General features: G+C 35.1%; 1 protein-coding gene and 1 non-coding gene across 9 annotated transcripts in view; both read right to left on the bottom strand.

Annotated features, from left to right (window-relative positions):
• LOC108474497 (40S ribosomal protein S15-4) overlaps positions 1-18389 on the bottom strand; it is a 96070-nt gene that overhangs the window by 53652 nt on the left and 24029 nt on the right. The window contains exon 1 of one of the 8 annotated variants that reach the window (XM_053025986.1): positions 17317-17326. The exons of 2 other annotated variants lie outside the window; for them this stretch is intronic. The gene's annotated coding sequence lies outside the window, so the exon portion shown is untranslated. 5 more of the 8 variants (XM_053025984.1, XM_053025994.1, XM_053025987.1 and 2 more) reach the window with 5 other exon arrangements.
• LOC128291061 (small nucleolar RNA R71) lies at positions 14312-14418 on the bottom strand. The gene has a single exon (XR_008280838.1). It is a non-coding gene; the product is annotated as a small nucleolar RNA R71 (small nucleolar RNA).

Here is an 18389-nt window from a genome sequence, read left to right as displayed (position 1 = left end):
TAAAAAAAAAAAACTTCTCAAAAACTCTCTCACTCTCTTCCTCTCCTCCAAGTTCTACGAACTTGATTCGTTATCTCGACGCCGTTTATGATGGCGGAAAAAAATCCCATTTTTTTTGGTTTTTCGACTTCCCAGGCTCATTTTCGAGCCATCTTTCCTTGGAAATGGTCACCTCAGCCACCCACAGCAGCTCAAATACGAGAAAGGTGAGATCCCCTTATCCTTTTTTTTTGTTTTAAAAAAATAAAAATAAAATGCAAAAAAAATAAAAAATGCAGAATAAAAAAGTGACCTTTGCAAAATTTTGCTTTCGATTCTCTATTGTCTGTAAAAAAAATACATTGGTTCTTCATGGCTTTTATAGCCGAAAAAGAAAGAAAAAAGAAAAATACAAAATTTTTGCTATTGTTTTTTTTGCTTGCTATATCTTCTTGTTGTCATTTTTTTGTCCTTTTTTAGAGGTGGAGGAGGCCAGCTGTGTACGGAGGCTGACGTGGAGGTGGAGGCGGCTAGCAGTAGCTAGGGTTTCTTTTGTTCATTTGCTGAAAATTTAGCTTAGTTTTGGGCCATTTGGGCTTGTATTTTTTGGGTTAAGGTTTTTGCATTTTGGGTTATATTGGGTTCGTAAATTGGACTTATAAATGGACTTTGATAATTTGGACTTATTTAATTTATTTGGATTTGGTTTTTTTTTTTGGTTTCTGTATGGTTTGGGCCCCGGGCAAATTGGACTTTCTACAGCTGCCCCTCTTTGCTCGTTGTCGTGTAACGAGAATGGAGCAAAGACTTTTAATAAAGACCAATCTTGCCTAGTCTCGCCGAGCTTCGATTTGTCTAGTACTCCTTTTTTCAAGTAGCCTCATTCCAGTCTATTGTATCTAGTTGCTTTGATCCACTCCACCGCCCCTTTAGAGAGGTAGGACTTTGTAGTTCCAATCTACTACAACTTCAGAGGTATAGGATTCGTTGTTTTAATCCGCTTCACTGCAACTTCAGGGAGATAGGATTAGTAGCTTCAGTCTACTCTACTGCGATTTCAGGGGGATGGGATTTGCTGTCTTAGTTTGCTCCGCTGAAAGGAGATGAAGTTGGTGGCTTCAATTTGCTCCACTATAACTTCAGGAAGATAAGATTCGCCATAGTTTATAACTTTAATATGTTCCACTGCAACGTCAGGGAAATAAGAATTGCTGCCTTCAGTCTATTCCACTGCAACTTTAGGGAGATAAGGCTGGTGGCTTCAATTTGCTCCACTGCAACTTCAGGAAGATAAGATTCACCATAATTTGTAGCTTCAATCTGTTCCATTGCAACTTCAAGGAAATAAGATTAGCTGTCTTCAATCTGCTCTGCTACAACTTCAGGAAGATAAGGCTGGTGGCTTCAATCTGCTCCACTGTAACTTCAGGAAGATGCCATAATTTGTAGCTTCAATCTGTTCCACTGCAACTTCAGGGAAATAAAATTTGCTGTCTTCGATCTACTCCACTACAACTTCAAGAAGATTTACAACTTCAATCTGCTCCACTGCTATTTCAGGGAGATGAGATTTGTGGATTCACCGATCTTGCTATACCGTCCTCTGCTGGACATGACCAGTAGAATCGATTTCATAGGCATATACTTATATCAAATGATTGGGATGTCATGATTAGGGAGAATCAAATGCTCATAATTGATGTGTATGAATGATATTTACATAAATGCAGAATGTCATTTTGCGAGAATGATCCTTTTTTAATACTAAGGTAGTCATTGCTCGTTGTTTATCAAGATTGTATTACTGACGCAATGTCCTGTCTTCTTATTTAGCTGATATCTTTGACAGAAAATCTGAAGAAATAGACACACTTTAAATTAGTCTTTCTCAAATATTTCCAACCCTTAGGCTTGGTGAGTTCTAAATAACAGTCCTATTTCAGGTTCTTGTACTATTTAGAAGCTTCCAGAGTAATGTGCAGAACTCCTTTTGTGAAAGTATTATTAGTCCATTAATCATTGTTTTAATGCAAAATGTTTGAAAAAGATCATAATGATGACAAGAAGAAAATTGATTCAGAGCATAGCTCGAGACGAATAAGTTAATCAAAGATGGCAAATAAGATAAGAAATAAATTGATTGAGAGCATAGCTTGAAACGAATAAATTAATCAAAGATAGAAAACTTTGCTAAAATTCAAAAATGAGTAAGATGAAAATAGGTGCCCCAAATATCACAGCATGAGCTTCTCTGCACAAACTTCTTGAGGACCATTTTGGGCTTGAGATGTTTCTAGGAGACCTAGAGTACTTTGTTGATGCCCCAAGATCTGAAGTTCCTCCTCCTTGTTAATTCTGAGAGGATAAGACTACCACATGCCCCATCTTCGATCAAAATTTGAGTTGCTCTTTTCCGTATTTTCAACTTAAAACACTTTTGGTCTCAAGGTGCCCTTTGCGGGTTTTCGCCCTGGCCTCTCCAATTTTTCTCTTTCCTCTTTTTTTTTTAAGGTGAAATACCTATTTACTGAATGCCCATTCTTTGGTCAAAATTTGAGTTACCCCTTTTGGGTTTTCAACTCAAAACTCCTCTAGTCTCAAGACGCCCTTTGCAGGTTTTCGCCTTGGCCTCTCATTTTTCTTTTTTTTTTTCCTTTTCTTTTTCCTTTTCTTTTTGTTTTTTTATATTTTTTTAAAAAGAGAAGTATTTCTTGATTGAATTAGAATTCACAGGATTAGGCAGGTTCTTGCCATCCATTTTGGTTAACATCGACGCTCCTCTAGAGAAGGCCTCTTTACCACATAAGGTCGCTATCAGTTTGACATCCACTTTCCTCTGAAGTCCTTTTGTACAGGAGGGATCTTCTTCAATACCAAGTCCCTCTCATAGAATTTTCTAGAGCGAGCCTTCTTGTTGTAAGCTTGCATCATTTGTTTTTGGTACATTTGACCATGATGGATACCTTTCAACCTTTCCTCTTAACTCAAATTTGGCTGATCATATCGGCATTAGATCTATTTAGCTTCACCTAACTTCAGCTCTGACAAAACTCGAAGGAAGACATCTAGATTTCAATGGAAAAAACCACCTCCATTCCATAAATTAATGAGAAAGGCGTTGCCTCGGTAGAGGACCAGACAGACGTAAAATTGGCATAGATGGTAAATGATAACTTCTTATGCTAATATTTATAATTTTTAGTCATTTTCTCCATGATCTTTTTTTTTGTTTTTTTTACTACACTTTCATTTTGGGGCGACATGATATTTAATCTTAAACAGAATGTAAACTTCTGATATCGTGTTGTTGTTCAAATTTAGTACATTTTCAGATATGATCCTCTTTGGCTTTCCATACCGACATATGATTTCTTCTTTTCTCTTCTTTGTTTTTTTGAATTTGATGACTGCCGACTTTATGACATTAGCATCTGAAGCAACTTCTATAACACCCCTCACCCGTATCCAACGTCGGGACAGGGTTCAAGGCGTTAACGAACTTAAACATTCACAACAACACGTAACATATTACCAACCATGCATGGCAAACAAGCATATGCACATTACCAATATCAAACATAACATAAATAGCTAGATTTATAAGACAGAATCATTAGCTTACTAAAGACCAATATATTTGGACAAATTATAATACCACATGTTATAAAACTAGGTCCCTATACATGTCACCCACTTGATAATTCTAGCATATGTGTTTATACTGTCAAGGTGTTGGCTTGATAGTGTGATGCTACCTCCGACGATCTCCAACCCTGAGCTAACCTGACAACACTAAAAGAAATGTAAAGGAGGTGGTAAGCTTTACGCTTAGTAAGCTCGTATGAAATAATAATAAGCAATTTACTAACATGCTTTCCATAGTAAAACTAACCCAATTGTACATTTACACATGTTCTGGTTAAGCTACTTTCTTGAGTCACAGTCACTACATCATTTATATTGGGAGTTAAGAAACTCAAAATTAAGATCTTTAAATTTTCCTAGAAACTAGACTCATATATCTTTCCACCATAAAATTTTCAGAATTTTTGGTCCATCCAATAAGTACAGTTTATTATTCAAAGTCTCCCCTGTTTTGCTGTTTGACAGCTTCAACCTTTCTTCACTAAAATTTATTTATCTCATAGTACAAGACTCGGATAATGTTCCTGTTTGTTTCTATTAAAAGTAGACTCATCAAATATTCTAGGAATATAAATTATAACCCATAATTATTTTTATACAATTTTTAAAAAAATTTTCAAGTTAGAATAGGGGATCTCGAATTCATTCTGAAACTGTCTGACAAAAATTAGAATATCACATAATATAAAACTCTTTTTCTCCCCTTATTTCTTTTATATGAAAATAGACTCATTGAGCTTTAATTATATAATTTATTTGAAATTTAATTCAACTTACAAAATTTTTAGTAAATTTTCAAAGTCACACAACTGCTGCTGTCCAACACTATTTTACTACTAAAATTCACTCTTACATAATTTCACTTAATCCATTTTGTCTTATCGAAGTTCACTCAAATATCGAACATATTGCTCAAAATTTTATTAAACATATACCTGCACTTATTCATCATATAATCATGTTCATATGTATTTTTGCTTAATCGATTTTCCCATTGAACTCTTCGGAATAATAACTGATACTCAGTTGCCTGCACATATTTTCACACTTGTAGCCAAAGCTATTTGGTACGCATAGTAGCCTGCACTTAGTACTACATATATGACCAATTATCCAGTACACGTAGTAGCCTACACTTAGTACTACACACGTGACCTAACCATTTGATACACGTAGTAGCCTGCACTTAGTACTACACACGTGATCGAAGTTATCGGGTACGGATAGTAGCCTGCACTTAGTACTACACATGTGACCAATAATCCGGTACACGTAGTAGCCTGCACTTAGTACTACACACGTGACCTCACAATAGATCATTCGTATCGTTTCTATTCCGAAGGTTCAACTGGGAAATTCCTCACTTTCCAACATGTTACAATTTATTCATAGTCATTTTTCAATTTGCAATTTACAACAAATAATCATTCTATAGGCAGCCACATTTCATATGATAACAAAATATAATAAAATAAAAAGAATCGATAAATTATGTACGTACAAACTTACCTCAGATCCAAAAATGACAATTTATCATTCTAGTCTATAACATTGTATTTTCCCTATTTAACCCCAAATCTCGATTTCCTTGATCTATAATATCATATTTAGCCTACCAATTAGTCACACTATTCATATGGGTCTAAAAATCATATTTTTAAAAATTTTTATTTTGACCCCTAAACTTTTGCATATTTTCACTTTTTCCCCAAGGTTTGGAAATTAAACTTCTTTCGATTTTCCTATGTTTTATGACATGCTGATAATTTTTCCCTTCTATGGAAACATCAAATTCTCACTCTAACATGTACTTATGAACATTAGGTATTTTTACCGATTATACCATTTTACTCGTTTTCACGTAAAATCGCTTAACAAAAGTTGTTTAACACAATTTCAAGCTTTATATTCTACCATTAAACATCAAAATACAGGCATATCATTCATGGGTAAATTTTTAAACATAAATCCTAGCTCAAAATAATGGTAGAAATGAGCAGATCATGTTACTAGGATTTCAAAAATACATAGAACATTAAAAACGGAGCTCGGAATCACTTACTATTAAGCTTGGAAGCTTGGCCAAACCCTAACCATAGTTTCTATTGGTACATTCTGCTGTAGCAAGAAGAAAGGGACACATTTGGAGTTTAAAATTTGTCTTTTAATTCAATTTACCCCTAAATGACCAAAATGCCCTTTTTACTATTCTCTCAAATTTTACCCAATCAAGGCCATTTTTGTCCAACAAGTTATACAATGGTTTAATTATCATTTAAGGACCTCCCATTTAAAATTTCATAACAATTTGATACCTCTAACATGTAGAACTCAACTTTTGCACTTTTTACAATTCAGTTCTTTTTACTAAATTGAGTGCCCAAATGTCGAAATTTTCAAAGAAATTTTCATTTCGTGAAATCGTAGAGCATAAAAATATAATAAAAATGAAATTTTCCTCATCGGATTTGTGGTCCCGAAACCACTGTTCCAACTAAGCCCAAAATCAGGATGTTACATTTCTCCCCCCCTTTGGGGATTTTCGTCCCCGAAAATATTACCAGAAAAGTGGTTTTGGTTTTTCACTTGGATTCCTCAATCCTATAATCGATGTCAAAGAACTTTCACTTAGGCTAAACTTTTACTACCTGTCTCTTTAAATTTTACATACAAAAATCATAAGTGGTATTCACTTTACAATACTTTTTCTGAAACTTAATCTCTACTAAAAAGCTCATGTACTCAAAAGTCCGATCCATACCATCATGTTACATATACATTCGCACCCAAATCTTTTCAGATTCGAATAGTAAAACTAGTTAGTTCATCTCAACCTCATACTCTTTATAATTTCATACAGTCCAATTATTTGTCAATTCAACCCTCAGCTACTTTTTATTTCAAGCCTCTTCTGGCTTTCCAAAGAAATCATGATATGAAACTCGGATCTCAATCCGATTATTGGAGATTAAAATTCCATGATATCCAAAATTCATAAAGACACGAAATTCTATGAATCTGGTGGGCACACATTCGGGTATACCAGCATAATTTACACATCTCATAACGTTTAACAATGCTACATATCACTTTCCTCTTTCAAAGACAGGAATAATCCAGACAAGAAAATCGATATTAACATTTTCTATTTCCATTCTAATTCCGAAACGGCAAAATAATTCTGATGATTCTTACTATACATATTTAAACTTTCAACATTTCAAGAATTTGTACTCAAAGATAAACAATGATCGTTTCAGCATTTTTTTAATACCTAAATTATCTTCACATTATCAATATCAGATCTTCTTATTGTATACGGTTCTTCTAGGAAACATACACTTCTTAATTAGAGTATTCGTCTTTTTACCCGTGAAAAAATAAAACCTTATTCTCAAGTATGCACATCTCATTAAATTCTAGACATATATTCCATACAGATTGAACAATCAAGTCGACCTTATTCATCCGTAATTGATATTTCAAGAAATTCTGTCTTCTAGTCAACAGAACGATTCAACATGCATCATTCCAAATTCACTCATCATACTAATCGAATACCTTAACAAATGCATTAACATAAGTAATACTGATACCTCAACTGAATACATTAACTCTGATTAACTTTTTTGAGAAAGGAAATCCACCATACACAATTTCTCATCGATTCTCAATAGGCAGAATATAACAAAATACCAGAGAAAAACAGAACCATGCAGATCATAACCCAATCAGTATGAAAATATATTCATCTAACGTTAAGATCAAGAAACATTTTCATAATATAAGAATTCATCAGGGATTAGATAGCCCCAATAATATTTCTAGTATCAAGTAATCTCATACAATATCTCAATAGAGACAGTCACAATCTGTTCACTATAATTACCATGCTTGAACATTTCATATTTCGAACATTATTCCTTTAACTATTTATGTCGTCCCAAATTCCATAATATTCCCTTTACTAAGAAAACCAGTTCAGGAGGGAATTTCAATCAATCCATTTCTCGACATCATACCAGGATAGATCGTTTTACCAAAATTAACCTTTTTTCGATAACTGCGATGTTGCGAAAATTAAACAATCTTTCAGTCAATCTAATATCTTTCTAGCTCATGTCTGTACTTATCAACCTGTTCTCAATCTCTAATCATGCTTATAACCATTCCATCATTGAACTCTTTGGTTTCTCAACTGGAAACTTATTCAACATAAATCTCAGGAATTTCCCTTAAAAAACACCACTTTGGTAAGGGGAAGGGGGTCGTAGGGCCTCTGACTCAACTCTCATATACATGTAACACAGTTTTCATCATAGCAATCATATTTCAATCATGTCATTCATTTCGAGTAACTAACATTCATATTGATTTTACACTCACTTTCTAGTTATCTCATTTAAACAAGTGTACTTATACATGTATTTCAATGTTTCCTAGATAATATTACTTATCCATTCATTAAATCAGACAAGTCAAGCACATAATATCATATATGGGCCAAACAAACATGGATAAGTATATCACAGTCTAAACTTTCATCTTACACATCATCATATACATATCATTACAATCATATATATCAGTCCAAGCAATTTAATACATTTACTCAAGTTATACGAGCTTACCAATCATAATCATCCCAACCAATATACATGAATATTCATTTTATCAATATTTTTTATAAGTTACTCAAACACATGCATTTGTTCAAATAAATTGATCATATACATCATGGAATTATCTATTAATCATAGATAAGCTCATTTCACCATGTACACATTTCATGAATCCTCATTCGTACCTTTTCAAGTTTCAGTTCGTCATGACTATACTTTACTCGAATATTTAGCATCACATTCAACATGGTCAATATAGCTCGGTTGGAAAGTACATTTGTCTAAACAAAGTGGCTTTCATACGCATCGGGAGACATCACACTATCACGGATCGGTGACATGTATAGTTGGACTTTTACACATGTTAGATTAGTCCGAGAAGTGATTAAACCATAGCTCTGATACCACTAAATGTAACACCCCTCACCCATATCCAACGTTAGAACAGGGTTCGAGGCGTTAACGGACTTAAACATTCACAACAACACATAACATATTACCAACCATGCATGGCAAACAAGCATATGCACATCACCAATATCAAACATAACATAAATAGCTAGATTTATAAGACAGAATCATTAACTCACTAAAAACCAATATATTTAGACAAATTATAATAACACATGTTATAAAACTAGGTCCCCATACAAGTCACTCACTTGATAATTCTAGCATATGTGTTTATACTGTCAAGGTGTTGGCTTGATAGTGTGATGCTGCATCCGACGATCTCCAACCTTGAGCTAACTTGACAACACTAAAAGAAATGTAAAGGAGGGGGTAAGCTTTACGCTTAGTAAGCTCGCATGAAATAATAATAAGCAATTTACTAACATGCTTTTCATAATAAAACTAACCCAATTGTACATTTACACATGTTCTGGTTAAGCTGTTTTCTTGAGTCATAGTCACTAAATCATTTATATCGGGAGTTACAGAACTCCAAATTAAGATCTGTAAATTTTCCCAGAAACTAGACTCATATATCTTTCGACCATAAAATTTTAAGAATTTTGGTCCAGCCAATAAGTACAGTTTATTATTCAAAGTCTCCCTTGTTTTTCTGTTTGACAGCTTCGACCTTTCTTCACTAAAATTTATTTATATCATAGTACGAGACTTGGATAATGTTCATGTTTGTTTCTTTTAAAAAGATTCTAAGCATATAAATTATAACCTATAATTAGTTTTCTACAATTTTTAACAATTTTTCCAAGTCAGAACAGGGGATCTCGAATTCATTCTGAAACTGTCTTACAAAAATAAGAATATCACATAATATAAAATTCTTTTCTCCCCCTGTTTCTTTTATATGAAAATAAACTCATTAAGATTTAATTTCATAATTTATTTGAAATTTAATTCAACTTAAAAAATTTTTGGTGAATTTTCAAAGTCACACAACTGCTGCTGTCCAACACTATTTTACTACTAAAATTCACTCTTGCATAATTTCACTTAATCTATTTTGTCTTATTGAAGTTCACTCAAATATCGAGCATATTGCTCAAAATTTTCTTAAACATATACCTGCACTTATTCATCATATAATCATGTTCATATGTATTTTTACTTAATCGATTTTCTCGTTGAACTCTTCGGAATAATAACTGATACTCAGTTGTCTGCACATATTTTCACACTTGTAGCCAAAGCTATCTGGTACGCATAGTAGCCTGCACTTAGTACTACACATGCGACCAATTATCCGGTACACGTAGTAGCCTGCACTTAGTACTACACACGTGACCTAACCATCTGATACACGTAGTAGCCTGCACTTAGTACTACACACGTGATCGAAGTTATCGGGTACGGATAGTAGCCTGCACTAAGTACTACACATGTGACCAATAATCCGGTACACGTAGTAGCCTGCACTTAGTACTACACACGTTACCTCACAATAGATCATTCGTATCGTTTCTGTTCCGAAGGCTCAACCGGGAAATTCTTCACTTTCCAACATGTTACAATTTATTCATAGTCATTTTTCAATTTGCAATTTACAACAAATAATCAGTCTATAGGCAACCACAATTCATATGATAACAAAATATAATAAAATAAAAAGAATCGATAAATTATTTACATACAAACTTACATCGGATCCAGAAATGACAATTTATCATTCTAGTCCATAACCTTGTATTTTCTCGATTTAACCCTAAATCTCTATTTCCTTGATCTATAATATCACATTTAGCCTACTAATTAGTCACACTATTCATATGGGTCTAAAAATCATATTTTTAAAAATTTTCATTTTGACCCCTAAACTTTTGCTTATTTGCACTTTTGCCCCAATGTTCAGAAATTAAACTTCATCCTATTTTCCTATGTTTTATGACATGCTAATCATTTTTCCCTTATATGGAAACATCAAATTCTCACTCTAACATGTACTTATGAACATTAGGTATTTTTACCGATTATACCATTTTACTCGTTTTCACGTAAAATCGCTTAGCAAAAGTTGTTTAACACAATTTCAAGCTTCATATTCTACCATTAAACATCAAAATACATGCATATCATTCATGGGTAAATTTTTAAACATAAATCCTAACTCAAAATAATGGTAGAAATGAGTAGATCATGTTACTAGGATTTCAAAAATACATAGAACATTAAAAACGGAGCTTGGAATCACTTACTATTAAGCTTGGAAGCTTGGAAAAACCCTAACCATGGCTGCTCTTGGTACATTCTGTTGTAGGAAGAAGAAAGGGACACATTTGGAGTTTAAAATTTGTCTTTTAATTCATTTTACCCTTAAATGACCAAAATGCTCTTTTTACTATTCTTTCAAATTTTACCCAATTAAGGCCATTTTTGTCCTAAAATTTATACAATGGTTTAATTATCATTTAAGGAGCTCCCATTTAAAATTTCATAACAATTTGATACCTTTTACTTGTAGAACTCAACTTTTGCACTTTTTACAATTTAGTCTTTTTTACTAAATTGAGTGCCCAAACGTCGAAATTTTCAAACGAAATTTTCATGTAATCATTTCGTGAAATATTAGACCATAAAAATATAATAAAAATGAAATTCGTGAAATCGTAGACCATAAAAATATAATAAAAATGAAATTTTTCTCATTGGATTTGTGGTCCTGAAACCACTGTTCCGACTAAGCCCAAAATCAAGATGTTACAACTTCCACCCACTTAGTGAAGTAATTGATGACCATAAAGATGAATCGATACTTGCTAGGAATTTTTGGCTAGATCAGCCCACTGACGTCCATGCTCCACATAGAAAAAGTCAATGGAGAAATCATGACATGAAGGAGGCATATGAATCTTGTCTCCATAAATTTAGCACTTATGGTGTTTCTTGGCATAACTGATGCAATCCCCTTCCATGGTGGACCAGTCGTACACGAATCTCATGATTTACCTAGCCATTGTAAAATCATTAGCATATGTTCCTCAGACGCCCTTATGAACTTTTTCCAGGAGTTTCTTAGCCTCAACAGTGTCCACACATCTTAGTAGCCCAAACATATCTTGATACGAAGACATCTTTGAATTCTTAAAGTAACTTAATGAGGTCTCGCTTTGTCTCTACGACAATGTAAGCTCTAACTTTCACTTCTTTTCCTTCTTCTAAGATCACAATCTCTACTATCTCTTTGTGAGGTAGAATCTGTTTCTCTTCTTGTTCTACCATCCTTAACAAATCCAGAGCAGTCTCTGTCATCTTTAAAGTCTTGAGATCCCTCTAGACACATGTCTTACTCAAAAGAAGATTCTGGGTTAGTAGCAGCGTCGCTCATGTCGTTGATATCTGGAGACCTGTTGTAGGCACGAAGGAATATCCAAAGAATAAATGAATCTAAGAACAATTATTTATGTGGTATGAATATGAATGAAAGGAATATTTGCTCAAAGTGAGACACAAAAATGTATTTTTTTATTGAAATAAAGATGTTGGACATGAGTCTATTTCATAAAAGGATTCTTATTGCTTCTAGGCTTAAAGCAACAAATGTGTTTTGAACATTACTCTGAATCAACTCTAAAAACTATAGGAATCTCTTCCGCAGTCCAATTGTTTAGAACACTTCCAGGCTCATAAGGGTAAATGCCTGATAAATTTTCTCTTTGATAAACCATAAATATAACATGTTTTAAATCTCATGCTTAGTGTGATTTTGGATGATATATTATATAATTTAGTGAATTTGATGCTCCTAATCCTTTAATTTCATGTTCTATACTTAGGAGAGCACAAGGGAACAAAAGTAGCGGAAAACGGGCCAAAAATAGACAAAACGGGCTGATTTAAAGATCCACACAGCCAAGACCATTTCCACATGGGACAGCCACACCCCCATGTGGCAGCCCGTGTCGATATCTCTCCCTGTTTCCCAAACACGCGAAAAAACCAATTTTTAGGGTTTTTGAGCATTCTAAAGTCTATATAAATACACTAGAAGTAAGCCTAAGGGGACACAGAGAGTAGAAAGCAAAAATTACTCGAAGAACGCTAACAGATTCATCTCAGAAGCAAGATCTCCTTCAAGACTAAAGATCTCCCCTCAATTTCTCTCAAAGTTTTTGGGTTTCTTTATATTTTTTTGTTTTGCTATTTTTGAGATGTTTTTCCTTAAAATTATGAACTAAACTCCCTAAATACCTAAGGAAGATGATACCTAAGATAGATCTTATTATTTAATTTTCTAAATTTAATGATAAATACTTATTCTTGTTCTTAATTATGTGTTATTAATTCTTGCCTTAATATTTTCAGGATATTAATTCAAGTTTGATGTGTTTATTCAGTGGAGCAAAAGTCCCTGTTTAAGAGTAGATCTAGCATAATTAAGTGGAGTTGATTGCAATCCTAGAAATAGGACGACATAAATCTACCGGATTAGAGTCAAATCTAATAAAGGAATCCATAAATCGAGTTAATGTGACAATAGGAATCCATAAAAAGAGATATTAACATAATTTAGGGATTTCTACGGATCAAGACAAGTGAATAAATCGTTTAATTCAGAGTAAGAATAATAAGTGAAGTCTAGGTGGATCTTCCTTAGGTATTGTCCTTATCATTGGTTTATTCGATTATTTCCTTAACTCTGTTTCGCGTTCATTAGTTAATTAGTTTAGTTAATTTTAGATTAAAACAAATCCCTTTTATTTTAGGCTAAATAATAGAAAGATAGCTAATACTAGTACTTTTAGTCTTTGTGGATACGATATTCTGGACTCACCATAGCTATACTACCATTCGATAGGTGTGATTGCCTCTATTGTGATCGTAGTCTAATTTAGTGAACCATAAAACGATCATCAAGTTTTTAGCGTCGTTGCCGGGGACTAAGATATTAGGAACACTTGATTTTTATTACTTTAGCCATTTTTTTTATTTATTTTTTATTTAGTTTAATTTACTAACTTTTTCTCGTATTTACTTCTAGCAGGTTCTTTCAATTTATGACTAGAAGAAACTCGTCAGGACCTCTATTATTTGATAGTGAAATTGAAAGCGCAACTCGCAGAAATAGTAGAGAGATAAGGCAGAGTCTACAGTATATAGAGGAAGAGCACGAGAACGATACCAATATTACCGAGGAGATGGCTGATACCAATATTACCGAGGAGATGGCTGAAAATCAGAATAATCCGCCACCTTTTGTGGTTGCCGCGAATCCTGTAAATCAGAATCCTGCACCTCGTACTATGTACGACTATGCCAAGCCTAATTTAATGGGGGCCGAATCAAGTATTGTGAGACCTGCTATTGTTGCAAATAACTTCAAACTGAAGTCGAACACCATTTAGATGATCCAACAGTTTATTCAGTTCGATGGTTTGCAAGATAAGGATCCGAATACTTATTTGGTTAACTTTTTGTAGTATTGTGATACTTTCAAAATTAATAGCATTTTTGATGATGTCATTCGCCTTCAGTTATTTCCCTTCTCATTGAGGAATAAAGTGAAACAGTGGTTGAACTCTCTACCACGATGGTCCATCACTACATGGGAGCAAATGAGAGAAAAGTTTCTGTTGAAATACTTTTCGCCAGCCAAGTCAGCAAAGTTGAGCAATGATATCTCTTTCTTTGTGCAAATAGACTTAGAGACCCTATACGATGCATGGGAGAGATATAAGGATTTATTGAGAAAGTACCCTCACCATGGGTTACCCTTATGGTTATAGGTTCAAACTTTCTACAGTGATTTGAACCCCTCAACTAGATAACCAATTGATGCTGCCGCCGGCGATACCCTAAATAAAAAAACACATGAGGAGGCTTATGAGTTTATTGAAGAGATGCCACTGAATAATTATCAGTGGCAAGTCATGAGGACAAAGCAGACAAAAGCCACTGGTGTTTTCAACCTCAACATAATCACCATGTTATCAAACTAGGCAGAGCACTTAAATAAAAAGATTGATACTTTATATGTTTCTATGTAGGTACATCCGATGATGCAATGTGACACAAGTGGAGGAATGAATAATCCAGAATGCCTAGCTTACGACCCTAACACTATGAACGAATAAGTCAACTATATAGGTAACAATTCTAGACCTTAGAATAACCCTTATAGTAATACTTATAATGCACGTTGGAGGAACCATCCCAACTTCTCTTGGGGTGGTCAAGGTAATCAAAGACCACAACCCCCTCCAGGGTATTAACAACCACCTTACCAGTAGGAAAAGAAGCCAAACCTTGAGGAGATGCTAACGAAATTAATCTTGGTGTCAGAAACATGTTTCCAAGACACCGAAACAATGTTTAAAAATCAATAAGCATCGATTCATGGGCTCAAGAATCAAATAGGTCAGCTTGCTAAGCTAATCTCAGAAAGACCATAAGGTAGCTTGCCTAGTAACACCGAAACTAACCCAAGAGAGCAACTCCTTGCGATTACTATTTGAGATGAAGAAGGGAAAGTTGAGTCCAAACCAGAACTAAGGCAAGAAAGCTTAGTAAGCAAATGTAAGGTTGATGCAAGCCAAAGTAAACAAAAATCGATGAGTAAAAATTATACACCTCATGTGCCATTCCCCAACGTGATAAAGAAAGACAGCACAGATGAACAATTCGGTAAATCTCTTAACCTTTTGAAAAAGTTGCATATTAACTTACCGTTTATTAAAGCTCTTTTCCAGGTGGCCAACTTAGTAAATTTTTTAAATGAGCTTCTGAAAAATAAACAGAAGTTAGATGATTTGTCACACGTGGAGTTTAATGCAGTTTGCTCGGCCATTTTTATGAATAAACTACCCAGCAAATTAAAAGATCTAGGGAGTTTTACTATTCCTTGTTTAATTGGTAGTCTAGCTGTTAATAATGCTTTGGCTGACTTAGGGGCAAGTATTAATGTCATGCCCTATAAAATGTTTAAACAATTAGGTCTTGGAAACCCAAACAAACTAGGATGAGTATTCAATTAGCGGATAAAACTATTAGATTTCCTAGGGGTATCATTGAAGATGTACTTATAAAAATTGATAAATTCAATTTCCCAGTAGACTTTGTTGTTTTAGACATGGAAAAGGATGGTAACGTCCCTTTAATCTTAGGACGACCCTTTTTAGCGACTGCCAGGACTATTATTGATGTTGGTATAGGTGAACTCACACTTCATGCAGGTGATGAAATGATTACTCTTCAGACTCGTGTTTCGATTGAGATATCAAGTAATGAAAATGACTGTAAATCCGGTTAGTAAGACTAATCATGTGGTTCGACCCTCTTTGCAGGAAACACTTTCAAGAAGCAAAAATGAGCCACGTTCTAGTTCATGCGACAACATTAGAATAGTCAATGAAGAAAGAATGCTGTAGATTGATGAACTGGACGAATGGCGGACCTATGTCAAAGAGAAACAAAAAATACACTATACAAACCTGAAGCAATACCATGACGAGCCTAAGGAGAGAACGAGTCAATTTAATGTTAGAGATCAAGTACTTTTCGATAAAACTAATCTTCCAGTTGTCACTTCAAAGTCTAATGCAAATAGAGCAACCCCCTTCACCGTACTAAAAGTCTACCCATATGGAACAATCGAGGTAACACATACTGAATTCGACACTTTTAAGGTAAATAGTACTCGACTTAAACCTTATTTTAATGGTAGAACTGATAGCAGGAGAAAGGAGTTTCAACTCCTCGAACCATCGTGACAGTGCAAATACGAGGTAAGTCGAGCTTAGACATTAAATAAGCGCTTCTCCGGAGGCAACCCAAGTACTAACAGTGGTAATTTTCTCATTTTTACTTTATATTATTTCTTTAAAAACTTAGCTAAACAGTACTCTGCAGGTTTTTGATCCACACGGCATGGACACACGGGTATGTCCTAGGCCGTGAGACTTAACATGGGGGTGATAATGAGTTACACGGCCGTGCGATATGGCCATGTGACCCACATGGCCTGGACACACGGGCATGTCCTTAGCTGTATGGACCTTGGGATTTAGTTTTTATTTTAAAAAAAAAGGAAATCGACAGAGAGTTACACTGCCAGACGACACGATCGTATAACCCACATGGCCAGGACACACGGGCGTGCCCTCGGTCGTGTGAGCCCTAAAGCTTAAATCCCCAAAAATCGATAGAGACACAGGCTAAAAGAGGCCACACAAGCGTGAGACACGGTCGTGTGAGCCACACGGCTTGGACGCACGTGCGTGTCCTAAGCCGTGTGAAAACTGGAGCTCAATTTTTAATTCTTAAACAAGTCAGAGAGCTACACGGGTGAGGCACACAACCGTGTGTTCGGACACACGGACGTGTGAGAGGCCACACGGGCGTGAGAGAAGTGAACAACGTTGCACATGGTCGTGCGATACGGCCGTGTGAACCACACGGCTTGGACACACGGGCGTGTCCAAGGCCATATGAAGATTGGGCTTAGATATTTAATTGTACATGGGCAATACAGAGGCCACACAAGCATGTGACACGGCCGTGTGGTCGAACACGAACCGTTACACGACCGTGTCACCAATAAAACCCCCAATCCCTAATTTTCTTTGTACTTTTGTTTTCTTCCCCAACTCCCCCATCCCTAGCAGCTGCACCCCCCTTAACCTCTCTTTTCGGCCACCGTCGACCCTCACTTCTCACCTTCCGTCGACCGACCACCACAGCTTCTCCATCTCCCTTCTCCCCTTTCCCCTCTTCCTCCTTCTTTCTCTTTCCTTTCTTCTCCTTTTCCCCTTTTGGTTCCTCTCCATTCAACACCCACCACTCTGACCATCACCTCTTCCCACTTTGCCACCGCACCTCTTCTCCTCTCCCGTTGCACAGCCTTCCCCGCTTCAACCACCATGTTCCTATCGTTTCTTCAAGCCCCGGTCACTACCATCGGTTTCTTTTTTTCCCCTATTTTTAGTTATTTATTTTATTTTTTATTATTACTATTTGTTATTGGTCCATATTATTATTATTATTATTATTATTATTATTATTATTATTATTATTATTATTATTATTATTTCTTCATCATTTCTTTATTATTATTGTGTTTTGTTCTTATTTTCATTAGTTCTATTATTAATTTATGCTTATCAGTCATTACTGCTTATTTGACTTATTCACCCTTGTATGTGAATTTGAGTTTACTGTTGAAATTTGGATGGTTCTTGATTTCGTTATTGCCCTAGTTGATGCTCGATACTAACTATATTATCTTATTCAGCAGGATTTTACATTTACTTTAGTTGACTCCATTATGGATTCCTCTCTTGTTAGTATTTAATTATTCATTTTACATTCTTTATTCCTACCAGTTTAATTATTAATACTACACTCTTGTTTGGTGTTTAGCTTGCTATGTTCATAATCACTTTCTTTCTTCACCCACTTGATGCGATTTAATTAAAATTAATATTTCTTATCAGTTTATGCCTATTACATGGTTCACCAAATTGACTTATTTAAGCGCTTTATTGCATACTCATTATGACGAACACTTGAGGCAAGTCTAAGGTAGCCGTCCCCGCTTCAAAAAAGGGGAAGGGCCTCGCAGCAACCTTCTCCTCGAGCGCATCTATAAAGGCTCGCCACCTCTACCTCTGATTTGTAGCAGGGCCCTAGGAGGATCTGTACCAGCTACTTCGACAGCGACCACTCGACTTAGGTCGCTGCATT

Source organism: Gossypium arboreum, chromosome 3 (genome assembly GCF_025698485.1).
Source record: "Gossypium arboreum isolate Shixiya-1 chromosome 3, ASM2569848v2, whole genome shotgun sequence".
Taxonomy (NCBI): Eukaryota; Viridiplantae; Streptophyta; class Magnoliopsida; order Malvales; family Malvaceae; genus Gossypium; species Gossypium arboreum.
Note: the sequence above shows the minus strand (reverse complement) of the source record. Positions and strands in the feature narration are given on the sequence as shown.